Raw genomic sequence first — 15451 nt, forward strand, 5'->3', positions numbered from 1 at the left:
GGTTGGCACAACATCGTGGACTGAAGAGCCTCTGCTGTCCTATGTACTGTTCCGGGCTTCATGTCTGCAAGCTCCACGACCCTTTGCTCCGCTATGTGATGATCTGAGACTGAGGCTACGCGCTGTGCGCCGGCTCTGGGCGCTCTGGGCTCCGTGCCTGTGGACCCACTTTTGTTCTGGATGCTGTTGCCTGCTTTTATTGTTTTCATGTTTTGTGCTTTTTTTTTGATTTGTTTGTTAGTCTTTTTAAATGGGTCTTTTCAGGTTTCATATTTTGTGGCTGCCTCTAAGGAGACAAATCTCAAGGTTGTATAATTTGTACATACTTTGATAATAAATGTACTTCGAACTATTTGTAATTCTATGACTATAATATGTCGGAGCAGAATTAGGCCATTTGTCCCATCAGGCCTCTCCACCGTTCCATCATGGCTGATGTATTATCTCTCTCAACGCCATTCCCCTGCCTAATTCTGCCCACCTCCACACCATCCACGTCACACTGTCACACAACGACTGCGCTTGAAAGATAGCATGGTTATTCTTAGCAATCGGAAAATGTGCGCACAATGTCTATGTCATCTGTAAAAAGCTTGCACATTAATCAATTATGGTTGACTGAAGGCAGATCTATAATTGAGTCCACAAGAAATGAAACAAGTTGAAAGATTTGGTAACCTTGCCACCAAAGGAATTGATATAAATTGTGCAAATCCCAGCAATGACTGGCTCTGATGCAGGTGTTCAGCTACAGAATAGTGACACGAGGAAAACAGGATAATTAATGTTTCTGACCTCATGAACGTTCAAGCCTTAAACCCAGACTGATGTATTCTCCTTTACATTGTGAAGTGTTACGAGAATACACATAAAATTAAGATGTTTGCTGGCCTGGGCTAGCATCAGTGGCATCAGCAGTTGGTCTGCCACCTGCCCTCAGGGGAAGGAGAGATAAGGAACAATGGAGCAGCGTCTGGAGATGTGTAATGAAGGGACGGGAGAGAGAGCTGTCTGGAGCGGCTCCCCCTTTGAACCCTGAACTGTTTGAAGTGATGGACGGGCGATGCCCCAGCAGGGGGATAAAAAGGGACAGGTTCGCTAAGACAGCACACACGCCACCCGAGGTAACGAGACCCTGGAAGCGGTGCGCCTCTCACGAGTGGGTGAGAAGCATCAGACAACGACAAGGGTGGAAAGGTACGATCAGCGGGAACCCGGTGTGTGTCCGCCCTTGCCTGGGTGCCGGGTTCACTGCAGAGGATCGACCGCATCTGGAGGAGGGGTCACAGTCGGTGACCTCAGGTGACATCACCAAGGACCCGCCCAAAAGTTGCTTGTGAGCCATCCCGCCGGTCTGTGAGTGAAGCCGTTCTGAATGATCAGTTGTTCCTGTTCTCTCTGTCTCTCTTCCCCCACCTTGTCCATCGCCATGGCAACGATTACTGCGAACTGAACTACTAACTGGACTGAACTTTGAGTCATTTTGAAATTGGTCATTTACCCCTAGACAACGATAGAGCTTGATTGATGCTGTTATCTTACTTCTGTGCACATGTGTGTTTATCATCACTGAACTGTTGCATTTATTATCCTTTCGATTACTGTGTTGCTTGTTTCTTTAATAAAACTTTCTTAGTTCTAGTACTCCAGACTCCAACTGAGTGGTCCATTTCTGCTGGTTTGGCAACCCAGTTACGGGGTACGTAACATAAGTGATTGTACCTAAAAGAGAATAAATGATAAGAGTGAGAAAAACTTTATCTCTCTGCTTGGATCCATTCCTAGTCCTTCACCCTTTGGAGAGATGAACCTTAATTCAGGAGTGGTAAGTACGTGGATTGGGCCTCCGGGGTGGGGGTGGAGGCAGAGACATTGGGGATATTTGAAAGACTCATATGTTGGCACATGGATGAAAGGAAAATGGAGGGCTACATGGAAGGGAAGTGTTAGAAAGATCTTAGAGTTGGCCAAAAGGCCAGCACAACATAGTGGCCGAAGGGGCTGTATTGTTCTATATTCTACACTCAATCCCAAGTTTATTAGGTACCTCCTGTATCTAACAAAGTGGTTAATGAGTGTATGTTCATGGTTTTCTGCTGCTGTGTAGCCCAGTGGTTCTCAGCCTTTTCTGCTTGCAGCCTGCTTACTTACCTAGGTGGCCCTCACCCTCCGGAGTCTCTGGTGGTTGCTAAAGTTTTGTTTGGTCAACTGTATTAATTGTTGTTTCTGTACAACTACATATCAATTAAATAAAAGCACACACATGGATGTGAGGTTAACTGGTGTGTTCAATTTGCAGAGAGAGAGAGCAAACAGCACAAGACGCAGAACAGCAGATCAATGGGCATGAGTAAGTTACCAATCAATAAGTAGTGCTAAGGGGAGTCATTGCGCTATAAGAAATAGATCCAGTCATTAAACTTCCTCCCCCTTTTTTAATATAACGTGAAACTGTATATGTAACAAACATTCAATTTCCCTTCAACAAACCATATTCAAGTAAATATGCTTTCACAATAACAGTCCATAACTAACTTCACTATACTGAAGATATCAGGTTTGTTGGTGTCTTGTCAAAGACAGCTTCCTTTGTTGCAGGTGTCATGTTGCTGTTAGTGACATGATCATCACTGAGAGGTAAGTCCAGTGGATGTAATGTGTCATCTTGTTGGATGTAGTTGACTCAGGTGTGCTCTTTGGCTGAGCATCCAGTATCTGGTCCACATGACGTCTCCATGTATGATCTCCAACATGCACTATGTACATTAGTAGTCCAGTTCTTGTAGATATCCTACCTGGTGTCCACTTTTCTTCTTGGTAACCATGCACTAGGACTTCCTGTCCAACCCTGAAGCTCCTTGCTGGTTCACTTGACAACCGGTTGAACTGTTTATTCTGCATCTCTCTCTGTAGATCTGGTTTCACGAGGTCTACCTGAGATCTCAGATTCCTGCTCATGGACGGAACTGCAGGTTTTTAATCTGTCATCACATGAACAGAGTTCCAATATTCAAAAAGGAGGTTGTCTACCTTGTGCTGCAGAGAAGTGTCCTCCTTGTCCATCACTTTAATGGATTTCTTGAAGGTTTGGACAAACCTTTCAGCTCACCCATTGGCTATTGGGTGGTGAGGAGCTGACTTGAAATGTTTGATGTGACTTTTCTTCATGAATAGTCTGAACTTACCTGGTCCATTGTTACTCACAATTTGTTCAGGTAAGCCATTTCAAGAGAAGATAGACCTCAGAGTGGAAACAGTTTTTTCTGAGGTGGTTGACTTCATTGGTTTGACCTCCGGCTATTTTGAATGAGCATCCACAGCAATCAGAAACGTGGAGTCCATGAATGGCCCAGCAAAGTCAATATGTACATCCCAAGCAGCTTTTGGTCAAGTCTTCAATAGGTCTATCTGTTCCTGGCCACCACATGTAGCTCTGGGAGAGACTCTTCATCTTGACTGTATCCAGGTATCCTTCATGCAGATTCTCTAACACTTTGGTGCACAGTTTAGAAGGAACCACAACAAGAGATCCACACATCAGTGTCCTTTGACATACCGACAGTTGGTCTTGCCTCACTGAGAACTCGGAACACATAGGATCACCATGAGCTGGCCATCCTTGCATGGTGATGTCATAGACTTTTGAAAATGTCAGGACATTCCTTGTTTCTCTTTGTATTTCAGAACTTGTTACCGGCAACTGGTCCACCAATGCTGTGTGGAACACCTCTGCTCAGTCACAGAATGAAGACATTTCTTCTTCAGTTGCCAACAAAGGAAGACATGACAAGTTGTCCGCATTGTTGTATTGTTTGGTAACATTGAACTCTATGTCATAAGAGTGGGCCCCTAAGAAAAGTGCCCAACTTTACAACCGGGTAGCAGACATCACTGGGATTTTCTTCCTGGGATTGACAATGGACACCAGGGGTTGGTGATCTGTCACTAGCATAAGGTTTTGTCTGTAGAGGTAGTGGTGAACTTCTTTATTCCCTACACTAGACTAAGGGCCTCTAGGTCAATTTGTGCTTAGTTGTGTTCTGTGCTCGTCAGTGATCTTGAAGCAAATGCAATTGGATGTTCAGATCCATCTTCCATAATGTGTGACAAAATGGCTCCAATGTCATAAGGGACACATTGCACGCCAGTCTAATGGGTAGAGATGGGTCATAATGGGTGAGCAGTTCATCTAATGTTATTATTCTATTTGTTTCCTTGAATGTTCTTTCGAATCTTACCAGCCGTTACTACATTGCTGCTGTCTGTAACAACGTGTTCAATGGATTCAGCACTGTAGCAATGTTTGGGAGAAATTGGTGGTAGCAGTTTACAAGGCCCAAGTATGACTGAGCTGTGACACATTTTCTGGTTTGGCTGTCTGTAGCACTGCTTCAATCTTCTCTTGTGACTGATGTAAGCTAGGTTTGTCATTGACATGTCCACAATATGAGATTTCATTCTTGAAAAACTCACATTTCTGTCTCTTTGTGCACAGACCATACTCACTCAGCCTGGTAAGCACTTAACCAAGGTTCTGGAGGTGCTCTTGATCATTCTTGCCTGTCACGATGATGTCATCAAGGTAACACTGTGTTCCTGGGATATCTTGCAGCACTTAGTCCATTGTTCTTTGCCAAATTGCTGGAGCTGATGCGACGACAAAGACGAGACGATTATACTGGAACAGCCCCTTGTGAGTGTTGATTGTGAGGAACTTCCTGCTTGACTCCCCAATCTCCATTTGCAGGTAGGCTTGTGACAAGTCAATCTTTGAAAACCTCTCCCTGCCTTGCAAATATGCACATACGTGGCAGGGGATACTGCACAGTACGCAGCACTGGGTTGAGGCTCACTTTGAAGTTCCCATATATGCAAAAAGCTCCAGCCTTCCCTTTCTTGATCACCAGGACAATGGACATGGCCCAATCACTCCACTCAACCTTGGAAAGAATGCCAGACACCTCCAACTCTGCAGTTCAGCATCCACTTGAAGACGTAGTGCACAAGGCACTGGACGCACTTAATGGAATCTTGGTGTTGCTGCTTCATCCAGTTCAATTCTGGCCTTCATGGCTTTGATTTTACCAATCCCTTCTCAAACACCTTCTCATTAGCATTAAGCAGCTATGACAGTCTCTGGTTAGTGCTACCATTAGGGCTGCAGTTGCCTGTTGATGCCATACTGAGGGCATTGATTGTGTGCCCGTCTAGTTGGAATTTTCTCAACTATTCATGTCCAAAATGTGCTGACTCTCCACTTTTCAACCTTTGACTGGTTCCTTTTGTGAAATCTAAATCTCTTAGCTATTACCAGCAGTTTAGGGCTCAAATGATTTTGTAAAATTGCAACAATTTCGTTGAACGTCTTGCTTGCTGGCTTTACAGGAGTTACTAATTTGCGTAGGAGCCTGTATGTGTCATCACCCATTAAGCTAAGAAGCATGGAGGTTTTTGTTTCCTCATCCACGTCATTAAAATACAGCTCCCTCTCAATATATGATTCCCAATCCGGATTAGCGCTATCAAATTCGTCAACTTTCCCGACTAAAGCAATCAACACGTTATTTTCTGTTGAACTTTGCTAGTATGTGTCTCTCGCTGTGTACCTTATTACTCACACATCCCTTTGCTAACGTCCGTGATGGCCTTCTCCATACTGATTTATTCTTTCCTCTCACTGTCTCTCTCCCTTCCTCCAAATTCTTGTCATCTCAAAACTGTCAGAGCTGTTGGCGATATTTGCTGACAATCAGGTTTGTACTCCTCACCAGTTTGTTGTGTCTGTACAACTACAGATGAATTAAATAAAAGCACGCACGCAGAGGTAAGGTTAACTGGTGTGTTCACTTTGCAGCAAGACGGCAAATGGCGCAAGACGTGCGCAATACACCAGATCAATGTGCATGAGTATGTTATCAGTCAATAAGAGGTGCCAAGGGGAGTCATTGTGATAAACCATATGATCCATACATTATACTAATTATTCTAATACACAGTCAATATTTATGTTTTAACAGGTTACAGGTATTATTGTATGTTAAATATGTTACAGGTGTACAGTTGAAGTCAGAAGTTTACATACATCTTAGCCAAATACATTTAAACTCAGTTTTTCACAATTCCTGACATTTAATCCTAGAGAACATTCCCTGCCTTAGGTCAGTTAGGATCACTACTTCATTTTAAGAATGTAAAATGTCAGAATAATAGTAGAGAGAATGATTTATTTCAGTTTTTATTTCTTTCATCACTTTCCCAGTGGGTCAGAAGTTTACATACACTTTGTTAATATTTGGTAGCATTGCCTTTAAGTTGTTTAACTTGGGTCAAACTTTTTTGGTAGCCTTCCACAAGATTCTCACAGTAAGTTGCTGGAATTTTGTTCCATTTCTCCAGACAGAACTGGTGTAACTGAGTCAGGTTTGTAGGCCTCCTTGCTCGCACAGGCTTTTTCAGTCCTGCCCACACATTTTCTATCGGATTGAGGTCAGGGCTTTGTGATGGCCACTCCAATACCTTGACTTCGTTGTCCTTAAGCAATTTTGCCACAACTTTGGAGGTATGCTTGGGGTCACTGTCCATTTGAAAGACACATTTGCGATCGAGCTTTAACTTCCTGGCTGATGTCTTGAGATGTTGCTTCAATATATCCACAGAATTTTCCTTCCTCATGATGCCATCTATTTTGTGAAGTGCACCAGTCCCTCCTGCAGCAAAGCACCCCCACAACGTGATGCTGCCACCCCCATGCTTCACAGTTGGGATGGTGTTTTTTGGCTTGCAAGCCTCACCTTTTTCCCTCCAAACATAACGATGGTCATTATGGCCAAACAGTTCAATTTTTGTTTCCTCAGACCAGAGGACATTTCTCCAAAAAGTAAGATCTTTGTCCCCATGTGCACTTGCAAACTGTAGTCTGGCTTTTTTTATGGCGGTTTTGGAGCAGTGGCTTCTTTCTTGCTGAGCAGCCTTTCGGGTTATGTCGATATAGCACTCGTTTTACTATGGATATAGATACTTGTCTACCTGCTTCCTCCAGCATCTTCACAAGGTCCTTTGCTGTTGTTCTGGGACTGATTTGCACTTTTCGTGCCAAAATACGTTCATCTCTAGGAGACAGAATGCGTCTCCTTCCTGAGCGGTATGACAGCTTTATGGTCCAATGGTGTTTATACTTGTGTACTATTGTTTGTACAGATGAACGTGGTACTTTCAGGCATTTGGAAATTGCTCCCAAGGATGAACTAGACTTGACATCATTTTCTGACCTCTTACTTTTGTTTGTGATGCAAACAAGAGATATTTTCAATATCTGGCTGCAACTTGATTAAAAATAATCGAAGATCACCTCTTTTCACAACATCAAGAGGGCTATGAGCTTTTGATAGCAGGTGAAGAACTTGACTAAAGCAACATTCAACTCGATAAGAGGTGGGAAATCCAATTATAAACAACATTGCTTTCATCCAGAGCTGTGGAAACCTATTTTAAATATCACTTGTTATTCAGAAACGTTGCATGCTGCGTTAGAATGTTGCTTGAGCTGTTGTCTTGCAATGTGCAGTCAACATCGTTCACATTCACCCCAAATGCATCCACCACCCACTTGGAAAATGCATCTCCGGCAGGTCTCGGAACCAAAATTCCATATCAGTGTGCTATTGTTTCAAGTGATCAATGTACATAATCGGATCACTGGTGAGGCCTCACCTTGAGTAATGTGAACAGTTTTGGGCCTCTCATCTTAGAAAAGATGTGCTGGCATTGGAGGGGGTTCAGAGGACGTTCACAAGGACGATTCCAGGAATGAAAGGGTTATCATACGAGGAACGTTTGATGGCTCGGGGTCTGTCCTTGCTAGAATTCAGAAGAATGAGAGGGGATCTCATTGCAACCTTTCAAATATTGAAAGGCCCAGGCAGAGCAGATGTAGAAAGGATGTTTCCCATGGTGGGAGAGTCTAGGACAAGAGGGCACAGCCTCAGGATAGAGGGCCGCCTTTTCAAAACACAGATGCTGAGAAATTTCTTTAGCCAAAGGGTGGTGTATTTGGAATTTGTTGCCACGTACAGCTGTGGAGACCAAGTGACTGGGTGTGTTTAAGGTGGAGATTGATCGGTTCTTGATTGGATATGGCATCAAAGGCTACAGGGAGAAGGCCGGGAATTGGGGTTGAGGGGGAGATTAAAAAATAGATCAGCTATGATTGAATGGCGGAGCAGACTCAATGGGCCAGATGGTCTATTTCTGCTCCTATGTCTTATGGTCTTATGGTCTATAGATCATCATCTTGTAGTTCCATTATAAGAGTGGCCAGGGAAGGAAATGGCATAAACTTGTGGCATCCAATATTATTGCTGCTAAGTTTGAGTTTTCCATGGAAAACAGTAATAGCCTCTTTGCAGGATGTGAGATTGCAGTTTTTTTCCTCTTAACTGTCCTGTTTAATAAATGCAGTTTTTCAATATATCTGACAGGTAAAATATGTCAGACTTAGCAGTGACAATTTGTTCTCCTAGAAATACTACAATACTGTCCCAAATTTCAACAAACCAACAAAGACAATTACCTTTTGATAACCATCGTACCTCAGTGTGTATTAGTCGCCGCTCAATACCTTCTTCACTTTCCTCACAAAGTTGTTGAAAATGATGATATGAAAGTGTGTTGGATGTGATGAAGTTGACAGCCATTAACGGGACCTTTTCAGAATGGCAGGCAGTGACTAGTGGGGTACCGCAAGGCTCAGTGCTGGGACCCCAGTTGTTTACAATTTATATTAATGACTTGGATGAGGGAATTAAATGCAGCATCTCCAAGTTTGCAGATGACACGAAGCTGGGCGGCAGTGTTAGCTGTGAGGAGGATGCTAAGAGGATGCAGGGTGACTTGGATAGGTTGGGTGAGTGGGCAAATTCATGGCAGATGCAATTTAATGTGGATAAATGTGAAGTTATCCACTTTGCTGGCAGAAATAGGAAAACAGATTATTATCTGAATGGTGGCCGATTAGGAAAAGGGGAGGTGCAACGAGACCTGGGTGTCATTATACACCAGTCATTGAAAGTGGGCATGCAGGTACAGCAGGCGGTGAAAAAGGCGAATGGTATGCTGGCATTTATAGCGAGAGGATTCGAGTACAGGAGCAGGGAAGTACTACTGCAGTTGTACAAGGCCTTGGTGAGACCACACCTGGAGTATTGTGTGCAGTTTTGGTCCCCTAATCTGAGGAAAGACATCCTTGCCATAGAGGGAGTACAAAGAAGGTTCACCAGATTGATTCCTGGGATGGCAGGACTTTCATATGAAGAAAGACTGGATGAACTGGGCTTGTACTCGTTGGAATTTAGAAGATTGAGGGGGAATCTGATTGAAACGGATAAAGTCCTAAAGGGATTGGGCAGGCTAGATGCAGGAAGATTGTTCCCGATGTTGGGGAAGTCCAGAACGAGGGGTCACAGTTTGAGGATAAAGGGGTAGCCTTTTAGGACCGAGATTAGGAAAAACTTCTTCACACAGAGAGTGGTGAATCTGTGGAATTCTCTGCCACAGGAAACAGTTGAGGCCGGTTCATTGGCTATATTTAAGAGGGAGTTAGATATGGCCCTTGTGGCTACGGGGATCAGGGGGTATGGAGGGAAGGCTGGTGCAGGGTTCTAAGTTGGATGATCAGCCATGATCATAACAAATGGCGGTGCAGGCTCGAAGGGCCGAATGGCCTACTCCTGCACCTATTTTCTATGTTTCTATGTTTCTATGTATCACACAGCAAGGCTATCCTACGAACATTCTCCCAATATTTTCGCAAGATGGATGACACAGAGTATGAAAATTATGTCAGGCAGAGCATTTTTCAATGAGTAATGAACCCTCTGTATCTTCTTCCCATCGAAGCAGCACTATTATTAGTTGCAAAGGCCACTATGTACGACATCTGTCTGATTGGGCAGTCCGGACCGAAAGAAGCTGCAGAAGGTTGCAAATCTAGTCATCTCCATCTTAGCCCACAAAATTCCCAGGAGATCTTTAGGGAGCGGTGTCTCAGAAAGGCAGCGTCCATTACTAAGGACCTCCAGTTCCACACACACACCACTCTCTGTGTACACTCCCTGCTATTTGCCATTCCTACCCTGGGAAAATCTCTCTGGCTATCCACTCGATTTGTGTTTGTTATCACCCTGTACACCCCTCACAAGTCCCCTCTCACCCTCCTTCACACCAAAGAGAAAAGCCCTCGCATGCTCATCCTGTCCTTATAAGACTACAATGAGGATGGGTTAAACTAGTCCAGGCATCATCCTGGTGAATCTCCTCTGCACAATCGATATGAGGAAGTGGGGAGATTGGAAGCTTTCAGTGGAACTTGGAAGAACTCCATGGTGTCTTGGCGAAAATGTACAAACTCCTTACTGAGAACAGTGGAACTGCACCCTGTGGAGTGTCACACTAACTGCTTCTCCACTGTGCCGTACCAGTGGCAAAGACAGTGAGATAATTAATGTGGGTGGGAGACTGCAGGTAAATAAAGGGTCTGTGAGGTCATGACGTGTCATCGAGAGATCTACACAGAAACAGGCCCTTTGGCCCACCATTTCAATGATGTCATTTATACTAGCCCCAGAAATCAGCATTTGATCAGTAGCCTTCTACAACTTGGATATTCCAGTGCCCCAAAGTCTTTGGAACACAACCCCTTTTATATAAAAAACTTGATACAGCAATTGTGACTATACATTTATTCTCAAACTCTTACACGTACACACAGACAGATCTATTTAAACTACTATTTCTATATTCAGCTGCTTCACAAGATTGTGGATTCCAGCCTTCTGTGTTTCCTCCACGGCCAAACGATTCCTCTTTCCATTTCCCTACTTTCATTGACCCTGAAGTCAGTCAGGAGCTAAATGTGTGAATGTTGCTCAAGTCTTGAAGGGATGATGTGACAGGGTGCATATTTTTAAAAAGTTTTTAAATAATTGTCTTGGGCACCAACAAGTGCAGGGATTAGTCCTTGATTCCTGGTCTGGCACCACATTGAGGCCAGCAGAGTTACTGCTTCATTGCACTAGTGACCTGGATTCTATCTTTTATAGATTCTATTTTATCTGGAGATAGAGTGAAGACACATCCTTCTGGCCCAATAGGCCACACCACCCAGCAGTCCACCTGTTTAACGCCAGCCAAATTTACCCGCCCTGCTGTGTTCCACTGTCTGTGTGTGTGTGTGTATGTGTGTGTGTGTTGATCAGGACAACAACTCTCCAATTCCTTCAGCAGTCCACAGGGGGAAGAACTTTCAGATGATATGACCCATATGTTGCAATATGCTCCTCCTAAGCTCCTTTGTCTCCCACCTCCTGGTCCATTTCCATTTCCCCTCCGTCCTCTGTTCATCCAGATTTCCCACAAACATGGCATGAGTCATATCCATCAGGCAGGAGCTACAGAAACCTGAAGCCCCACACCTCACAACCCTAATTTCTACAGTTTAGCAACACAATGATGCCTTTGCAGATGGTAGAACAACACACACAAAATGCAGAATGAACTCAGCAGATCAGGCAGCATCCATAACTGTTTATATATATATATATATATATATATATATACACACACACAGACACACACACACATATACATACATATATATATGTATATGTGTGTGTGTGTATATATATATGCATATGTATGTGTGTGTGTGTGTGTATATATATATATATATATATATGTATATGTATGTGTGTGTGTATATATATACACACACACACAGAGGAACACAGGTGAATTGTCCTGTGATCAGGCTGGCGTTAAACAGGTGGACCGCTGGGTATATTCTCCCTGTGACCATGTGGGTTTCCTCTTGCAGTTCAAAGAAGGCTGATTGGTCATTGTAAATTTTCCTGTGTTAAATAGGTGGGGTGTTGGGCGATGTGGCTTTTTGGGGCAGAAGGGCCAGACCCACAGAGTATCACTAAATAAATAAAGTACTGTGAATAGATAACTTTGTGTGTGTGTTACTCTGAATTTCCAGCTTCTGCAGAATTTCTTGTGCTTGTGAATCTGTGAGTGAATCTCTTGTTCTGATCTCTGCTGCTGTTTTACTCCCTCCTCCCACCCAACCCCTTGCAGTCTCGATCGAGGACATCAAGGAGTTGAGACCAGGTCACCAGACGGAAGGAATGAAGTGGTACGCCATGGAGATACCCAGCAGCAGCTGTTTCACCATCGTATTTAAGGGCACGAGGGAGAACTTGGATCTGGTGGCCACCGACACCAACGAGGCCTGGCATTGGATCCATGGCCTCTCCAAACTAAAGCAGAGAGGCTGCAGCATGAACAAGAGAAAGCAACTGGTCCAGCATCCATCTAGGAGTATGTGACGGCAAAGCGCCAGGGAGAGAGGGTGCTACTTCCCTCATTGTCTCCAACAACAGCCCCTAAGTCCACCCCTACCCCATGCAGAAGATCAAAGGCACAGGGCACATGTTAGAACTTTTTGCTGTTTGTTTCCCCCATGGGACTTGCATTTCCCTCAGGGCCTCATCCTCCATAGATTCCACTAGTTAGTAACGTTTTTTTCTAGTATTATTTTAATATATACTCAATCTTTAGGTTTTAGCATGTTGTAAGTATTATAGGCTAAACATAATGCTACAGGTGTTTATGAAAAATAAAGTTACTTTAAAGCTCTGAATGAGATACTTTATTGATATACAGGTTTCCCCCGCCATCCGAAGGTACAGCGTTCCTATGAAACGGTTCGTAAGCCGGAATATCGTAAAGCGAAGAAGCAATTACCATTTATTTATATGGGAAAATTTTGTGAGCGTTCGCAGACCCAAAAGTAACCTACCAAATCATGCCAAATAACACATAAAACCTAAAATAACAGTAACATATAGTAAAAGCAGGAATGATATAATAAATACACAGCCTATATAAAGTAGAAATATTTCTCTACAACGATTGCCTGCACAGATCTCTGTAGCAAAAATCTCACGCAAGCGCTGTTGGCAAAAACACTCTCTCCAGTAATCTTTAAACTCTGAAGCTGCCAAATCTACCAAATAACACGTAAAAATACACAGCCTATATAAAGTAGAAATAATGTCTGTACATCGCTTACTGGAATTGGGAAAACAGTGCCGAGCACGCTGATGATGGTGTGTTAGACTGAGTTGTCGCAGGTTGGGGTGGTGCAGTGGCCCCCACCCTCTGGGCCGCCGACCCGATACATTGTTGCGAAGAACGCAGCAATAGCTGGGAGGCACACAGCACATCTTTAAGAAACAAGCCGAAATAAACATGCTAATTAATTAGGTGCCGCTGACACATAATTGTCGGCCCAGATCAGAGGCGATGCAATTGGAAATCGGCACTGATCTGGACCGACAATTATGTGTCGGCGGCACCTAATTAATTAGCTAGTTTATTTCGGCTTTTTTCTTAAAGATGTACTGCGTGCCTCCCGGCTACTGCTGCATTCTCCACGAATCGGTTCATTATCTGTCCGGGGCCCGGGTATTGGGGTGGTGGGACACGGGGGTGTCATCTCATCGCCGATCAGAGCAGGCAGCTCATCTTCTCCTATGACTGCCCGCCTCGATGTCGAAGATCGGGGTTCGGCGTCTGCTGTGACTGATTTGGAAGGCTTGCTTGACTGCTGAGCCTTGCGCATTTTTCTATCATACAGTTGTTTGTAAGGACTCAAACCATCCTGCAAATATCCCCTAAACCTACGTACCCTTTCAAAATTGAAGTCGTACTTTATCTTTGCAGCAAAAATCTCACGCAGTTGCTTCACTTTCTGCATTTGGTTTCAATTGTTATCCTTTCCTCTTCCAATTGCATCAGCTCTTCATCTATCAGTTCTTGGTCATGGGATGCCAAAACCTCTTCAACATCATCTTCGTCAGCTTCCACAAGCCAAACTCACTTTGTCTTTGCTTCGTTCACCACGATCGAAACGCTTAATTATGTCTAGTTTTACGCTAAGTGTAACACCCTTACGAGCTCTTTTAGGCTTTTCCAATACCTTAGAACTCATCTTGCAAACGGCTGCTCACAGGCACGTGTTTAAGCAATGCAGTTCCGAATCCGGGGGGAGAGCGGCTGCTCGGGCCGTGCGCTGCCTTTTATCGTGTGCTGCCTTTCTTCGTAACAGTGAAAACACCTTCTGAAAGCAAAAACAGGGTACTAATGTAGGTCTTTCTTAACAGTGAGGTTTCGTAAAATGAACGTTCGAAAAGCGGGGGACACCTGTATAACATGTCACCTTGGACATTCAGCTCCCAACTACAACCATCCTTCAGCCACAATTCAGTCATGGCCATAATATCATACCTGGAAAAGTGTAATAGTGCAACAAGATCATCCACCTTATTTCTTATACTCTACGCATTGAGATACAACATCTTGAGTACCGTATTTGCTACCCTTTTTTGATTCTGTATCCCTAAGGCACTGATACTCACCCTGTTGGCTGCAACTATGTCCCATCACCTGCCTGCCCTTCCTGACAGTCTGACTGCACACTATCTTTATACCATCTGTCCTATCCTGAGTCCCATCACTCCAGTTCCCACCCCCTAGCAAATGTAAAGTAAAGGCATCCGTTAGTCTTGCGAGACCATGGATCTGCGCCTGGAAAGTCTTCACTCTCCAGGGCGCAGGCCTGGGCAAGGTTTTATGGAAGACCAGCAGTTGCTCATGCTGCTAGTCTCCCCTCTCCACGATACCAATGTTGTCCAAGGGAAGGGCATTAGGACCCATACAGCTTGGCACCAGTGTCGTCGCAGAGCAATGTGTGATTAAGTGCCTTGCTCAAGGACACAACAAGTTCCCTCGGCTGGGGCTCGAACTCACGACCTTCAGGTTGCTAGGCCAATGCCTTAACCACTTGGCCACGTGCCCACAAATTAGTTTAAACCCTCCCTAACGGCTCTAACAAACCTGCCCGCAAGAATATTGGTCCCCCTCGGGTTCAGGTGCAACCTGTCACTTTTGAACAGGTCATTTAAAGGTCTTTAAATAAATTAACTGACAATGTGGTGGTCAAACGTACTTTGAGGATTTGGTTAAAGTTTAGAAAACATTTTGGTTTACTGAGATTCTCCCTCTCAAATCCCATCTTCTCTAATTGTTTTTTTAAACCATCTTTAATTGACTTATCTTTTAAAGAATGGGATAGATTGGGTATTAAATGATTTCAGGATTTGTTTGATGGAGGGAATCTCTCTTCTTTTGTGCAACTTTCAACAAAATTTAACCTTTCCAACACCCACTTTTTCCGGTACTTACAGATTAGAGATTTTTTTAAGATCTCAATTACATGCATTTCCTACAAGCCCAGATAAGAATATAATAGATACAATTTTTAATCTGAAACCTTTTGATAACAGTTCTATATCTTACATTTATGCTCTACTGTTGGGACTGAAAAAAAACT

The sequence above is a fragment of the Mobula hypostoma genome, chromosome 3 (genome assembly GCF_963921235.1).
Source record: "Mobula hypostoma chromosome 3, sMobHyp1.1, whole genome shotgun sequence".
NCBI lineage: Eukaryota > Metazoa > Chordata > Chondrichthyes > Myliobatiformes > Myliobatidae > Mobula > Mobula hypostoma.